We start from the raw sequence: 6,767 nt of genomic DNA, 5'->3' as shown, positions 1-6,767 counted from the left end.
CTAGAGCAGACGCTCTAACCACTGCGCCACGCGGACGACCATTCCAGTTTGTAATCTAAACATTGTTCAAGCAAAGCGTGTGAATGTACAGTGTAAAAATATTAATATGATTTTTAAACATGATTTTATATTTATATATTTTAATTCTCCAGACAACATGCAATATTTACACATCTATTTTCATTATTTTTTATTTTTAAAATCTATTAATACATTATATATTTTTATTATCCAGGTAGCATGTTACATGTATAATTACATATTTATTTTCTTTATATTTTTAAAATCCATTAATATATAAATATACATTGCGTAAATTTATCAGACAATAAGTACTTTAATTCATAATAGAAAAAAAGAGATAATAATGGTTATAACAATTGTTACTAAAAAAAAAAATTAAAAAAAAAACTGGTCTTCGATAGATTAAAGAATTTTATTATCTCAAGATACAATATAAGAACATGTACGTACTTTAATCTAATTATTTTTTATTTATTATTTCAATTTACATGCACGTTTTAATTTATCCTAATCAACATCGAAATTAGCGATCTTAATAATTGATCATGAAAAAAAAATTAAATGTACATTATGCAGTATAAATATGCATTATGTCAATACGTAAATTGGAGGGAAAAAAAATCTCATTTTTTTTAACTACTATGATATTTTTTAATTAATCTTTTACCAAAAGTAATCAAAAGTAAACCCCCGTGTCGGTAATCATCCACCTGTTTCGGAGATATTGCGGGTGCTAAGAGCAAATGCAGTGGGTTTTTTTTTTTTAATTAACACTTGCTAGTTGGATGTATACTGTCTCCATGGTCACGGTATACCTGAGTATATACTCCCCCTACATTCGATGCCCCTAAAGTTACATGTACCTCGTCTGGGCACGTTATTAATGAGAAATTCTTTCTTTCTTTCTTTTTTTTTTTTTTTTTTTTTTTTTTTTTTTTTGATTTTTGGAATTTGGAAACGTCATAGTTCTTTGGTACGTTGCAGAAAGAGTACATGTTCATGTAATTTGCTGCTACCTAATGCTGAAAATCAGTAAAATATCTCTACGAGAGAGAGAGAACGCTGTATATTATTTGAAATTAAAATCGCTACAACCGGCCCATAGAAAACAATTCGAGTACGGAGAGGGGCTCATCGAAATAAAAAAAATAAAATTAAAAAACTAAACATCGGGAGTTATTATCTTAATTTCATCTACTTAATCATGCGAGTTTACAGATATTGAATTCCTGTTTTGTTTGTTTTATATCTTGTTTTTATTTATTTTTAAACATTAAGAATTTTGTTTGTTAACATGCCGCTTCAGTATGTATGTAGTGGGGGGGTCATGAACCAGTAAGGAACACAAACTATTCAAATGATCATTTACATGTATTTGAAAAACAACTTAAAAAACATAATATATTCTTATCAGTGGACCAGTTATTAGTTTTTGTTTGTTTGTTTGTTTTGGTTTTTTGATTGTTATTGTTGTTGTTTTTTACAAGGCTTCCGTTAAACTCGCCTTATAAAACAATAATTTATAGCATGGAAGTAAATTATAAATGATCTGTAAAATGAAACTCAAGTTACAGTGTATGAGAATTTTTAGTGATTATCACGACCTACATATACATGTAATGGAAGCTTAAATGTAAACTGCTAAATATGAAAACTTAGCATTTTACGTGTACAGTATGTCTCAGCTATTTCATAGATAAGATCATAATTCAGTTGTTTGTCTTTCAAACATTTAAATTACGATTTAGCAATAGCAATTACAATTGGAAGTTCCAACTTATTTTAAAACGCATTAATAATGTAAACAAATGAATTTGAAAGCTTTTTTTATTAAGATACTCTCATCAATTTCACTCCATCCGATACATCGAAAATAAATTTAACACCTTTTCTTCTTTTTCTTTCGAGATATAGCTTGTAAGTTAAGAAAAATAAAAGTGATAATTCTACGTCGAATGTACGGTGAAATTCTTGAAAATTTATCAACGTTCTCCATATTGTCACTTGCATGTACATGTTTCGATCGCCATAAAAACAGTAATGATCGATTTCACTACTGTATTTGGAAAATACAAGGGGCGGGGCTTACTGGCGGCAAGATTAAAGCGGGGTCCGTTTCACGCATGAGTGCGTAAAGCGAACCCGGGAAGCGAACGCCGGGTTCGCTCTAGCGGACCCAGAGCTGACCCCGAGCGAACGCAGAGCGAACCCGAAGCGCACCCAGAGCGGTCCCAAATTTTCTGAAAGCGAACCCGCAGCGGACCCCGAGCGAACCCAGGAAGCGAACCCTGGGTGCGCTTTGGGTTCGCTCTGGTGTTAAGTTGTGTCCGGTCGGTACTGTACGCCTTATAACTATATAATTGATCTTTTTTTATTTTTTTTTATTTTTTTTATTTTTATTATCCGTTGTATATATCTGTTTGCAATAGATTATAATATTTTTTTATTTATTTTTTTTATTTTTTTTATTTTTTTATTTTTTGATAGAATGACAATAATATAATGATGGAATATTACGCAGTACTTTTGTGTTTAAGGGTACAGGTCTAATTTACAGGGAAATCTTCACTTTTACATCATACATCAGTGGTAATAGTTCTTAGAAATTTTAGAAAATGAAATTCTTGGAAATAACAAACTGTATTTCCTTAGTAAACTACATTAAAAAATTATCACGTCTTAAAATTGTGTTAATTGTTGAATCCAAAACAACCTCGAATGAGGTTTTACTACCTGATCGCAAATTACTTGTCCATATGACATCAACATGGTAAAATGTGTTCATTTTATGTGCAGTGAAAAGCAGAATAATTACATGTAATCCTTCTACAGTGGAAATATATTTTATTATCAAATAAAATATAAAAATTATTATCAAATAAAATATTGGCAGATATTTAATAGATCATCAGATTAAGTGCATGCATTTGAATTTCATTTTTTTTAACTTTCTCCAAGTAGAAACTATTTCACAGATTTCATTACGCAAACATAAACTGAAACAAATTATTTCTGTTGGAGATTAAGAGGTTCGTGAAATATACCAAATTTTGACTGTGCAATTATTTACAAAGATGTAGGTGTCAATTTAGTTTGAATTTAATAAGAAACAGATTTTTTTTAAAAATCTTTCATACAGAAACATGGATTACCTCATTGTTATGATTTTATTAAATCTGATTAAGGGATGTCAAAAGCAAAATATACAGAATCACTTGTATATTTTCATCATTTTTGTCAATTTTTTCTTGTCAAAAATAAGCAAATGAAATTTTTTCCCCTTAATATATATATTTTTTTTACTTTTGACAATATTGTTGTTTTCGTCAAATTGAATATAAAAAACAGCTTCTTTCAAAAACTTATACTAAACGCCAGATTGACTTATTAAACATTCTACAATTTATTGAACATTTCAGAGGTTATCAGGTCAAATTGTTAGATACATATTTGCATTCCTTTTGGAATTCAGATGACATTTTTTGTAGGTTAAAAGAAATTGCTATGTTAAACCTAAAAAATATTTCAGATTTTTGTTGAAGTGAAAGGGGGGATTGCGTTTATTTAAACTTTTTCTGTGCCCTCACCATCAGTAACCAATTTCAACCTATTTTGTTAACTTACTCTCAGCAAAAAATATGTATGATTTCATGACTATTATACTTGTTAAAATAAGGTAAAAAACCGTTATGTTTTGTCGAACTTCCAAAACATAGTCACTGATTCACAGATGTGTAATGCATGTTCTCAGGCAAATCTTTCATCATCAATGGAATGATGAGTAACTTAAACAATATGATGAAATTTTAGTCCAGATTAAATTAATATTTAAGCAAATTATTTCTAGTTGCATCTAGTTAGACATATGATCCAAACATATGTGGGATATTGAATTTTTAGCCTCTACTGGTTTTCTAACCCATTTTTTTTTTTCTGGAATACAGTAAGGTGTATCTAACATTACATTCATTAAATTGACAGACTAAACCTGATTATTTGTATAGAGAATCTTGTTTTCATTACCAAAGTAAATTTAACATGTATCTAACATTGCAATACAAAAATGTCAGTGATGGATTGACATTTTCAATTGTCAAAATAAAGAGCTTCCGCTACGTTGACGTAAGTTCAGACGTCTAAATTTGTACTATCCAAAAGCTAATAAAATCGATGTGAATTTAAAAAAAATGTTGTTTCGAAAAAATATAGTCAAAAATAAAATCCTCGACCTAGCTCATAACAATCAACAACGTGAGTTAAACCTCTTGTATTATTTACCTTGCTTCTGAGTCCATTTGATACTGATGTATATATTTCTGAAGAGAGTTCAGTGCGGACAGACGAGAAGAGGCATTAGAGAAGAACCACATAAGGCAAATTATTCACATATATCAAATTATTCCACTAGCGTCTTGATTTCAGAAATTTTAAATTCGATAAAAAATGCAATATCTATCAAGCTACATATTTCCATATCGCTTCATAGATTTTGCACTGTATAGACAGGTAAGAATTTTTCTCTCATCGACTGAAATTTGAATGTGTCAGGAAATGTATGAAGTTGTTATCGTCAGAAAATGCAGACAATTGTTACATCATAGTGATAAATGTTTGGTCATGTTTCATTTAAATCATCTAGTTTCCGAAAGCAGACAAACTCTCTTCCAGACTGAATTTCATTTCCATATAATCAAACTGTGACGCAGTTGAATGAACACCAAGGGCAGTGGATGTATATGAATTAATAAAAATGTTTACAAAATAAATCACAAGTAACTGAGAAATGAAAACAAACAAATGTTTAAATCGCAAGTAACTAAATCACAAGTAACCTTGACAAATGAAATAAAAAAAAAATCAAAAAATAAGGTATTTGACATATTGTCATTAATAATAGGAATTTACCCTCTTTCCAACACAAATTATAATAAATACGTTCCAAGCATTGGTCTTTTATTAACCAGTAATTAAACAGGAAATGATAATTTCACGATGGCAAATAATCCCATCAGGTGCTTAAGGGACTCTGGTTACCCTGCTCTCAACTTGGATTCCTGTTATTCTTATTAGAAGTTGATCACTCATTACTGTCCTCACATTTTCATTTGGTCCATCAAAATATGTATGGTTGTAGAGTGTATGCATATCTTGCTTACGTTTCTCTTCTGCAGAATCAAAGGAAAAATGAATATATTTTTAGGGCAAATTCCACAAATCAACATTTTACAATGTAGTAAAGATGAAATGTAGCATGAATTACAATACATTTATATTTAGAATTGTTCAAATTCATTTTTTTTTTTTGTTATGAGGACATGCTTAGAATAGAAGTAGTGAAAAAATTAGACAGTTTGCATAAAACGTGAAATTTCAAATACATAATCTCCAGAAATATACACTAAGACAGTGATGTGTTTATATTGATGTTTTATTTATTTATTTTTTTTTTTTTTTGGGGGGGGGGGGTGTAGGCGGGATTTTTTTAAAAACTATTTTGATTGGGGGGGGGGGGGTAATGTCTTTTTTTTCAAATTTCTTTCTTATCATTATAAATTTTGTATTTCTTCATGAAAAAAATAATGTGTTCTTCATAGAAAAATTTTAATCATTTCAGAATCACCTTTATCCTCTCTAGTTTCATCTTTTTTCATCTTACAGATTCTAGCTAAGGTTTACTTCATCAAAGCATTATACGTCTGATGGAAAAGTACATAAATAGTTTCTCTACTTATCATATTTCATGATTTTTTTTCACGAATCATCTTTTGTGTGCTTTGCACTTATTTCACCCATTGTTTCCACAAATGTAAAAATAAGATATATTGCATATTAGTTAGGGATTTCAGTATTTAAATAATTCAAATATAATTTGATGAGCAAATTATCCGGCTTTAATAACTCTAGCCAAATATAGATTGAATAAAAACAATCTTGGTCACCTTTGACTGCTGAGACAATGGATTTTTAAAGCTTGTTTTTAAAAAGAAGACTCATTTATCAAGCAATTATCATACCATATAGTATAATAAAATCAAAATTATTTTCAAAAAAAGACGTAAATCGACGTAGATAAAAATAATATAAAATTTGTACTCATATGTTGCCTTTTTTAATCCTGATGTACGAAACTATGACGTATTCTTCATGATTATTTCCTTTTTTGAAATGTGGGCCTGTGATTGCAAAAGTGGTAGAAATGTGTAATTGAATAAGTACATGTATCAATATTCTGCTGTTTATAGACGCTTTTTATTGACTGTAAAAACTAAAACCAATGATAAAAAAATTAAAACAAAAACAAAAACAAAAACAAAAACAAAAAAACGTAGTCCACAACCATCAGTGATGTCAGTACCACTATATAATGGTGAAAAAAACCTTTTACTGTGGCCACAACGTAACAGAGTTTTGAGTGGAAATGTTTCATTATTTTAACCTCAAATTGTGCTTTCGTTCGTGCTTGGCCGTCACGGTAGCTTAGTCGGTAGAGCGCTAGCTCCGTGATCGGAAAGTCGTGTGTTCAAATCAGGGTCGCGACTGACCTATGTCGATTAAAAATAGAACTGTTCCTTCGCCAAGCGTTCGGCACAGTTAAGTAATAGTTAGGGTCCTTCAGATAATACTTTATAAATCGAGGTCCCGTGTTAAAGTAGGCGTTGGCACGATAAAGATTTTTTCACTGCCCAATGACCCTGAGTTCCGAAAAAAAGTCTAATTTTGAAGTCCTTCACAGGTATATGGTG

The sequence above is a fragment of the Saccostrea echinata genome, unplaced genomic scaffold, assembly GCF_033153115.1.
Source record: "Saccostrea echinata isolate AGI-Se365-2 ecotype Australia unplaced genomic scaffold, CSIRO_AGI_Sech_v1 ptg000016l, whole genome shotgun sequence".
Lineage (NCBI taxonomy): Eukaryota > Metazoa > Mollusca > Bivalvia > Ostreida > Ostreidae > Saccostrea > Saccostrea echinata.
This window is presented reverse-complemented; position numbering follows the sequence as displayed.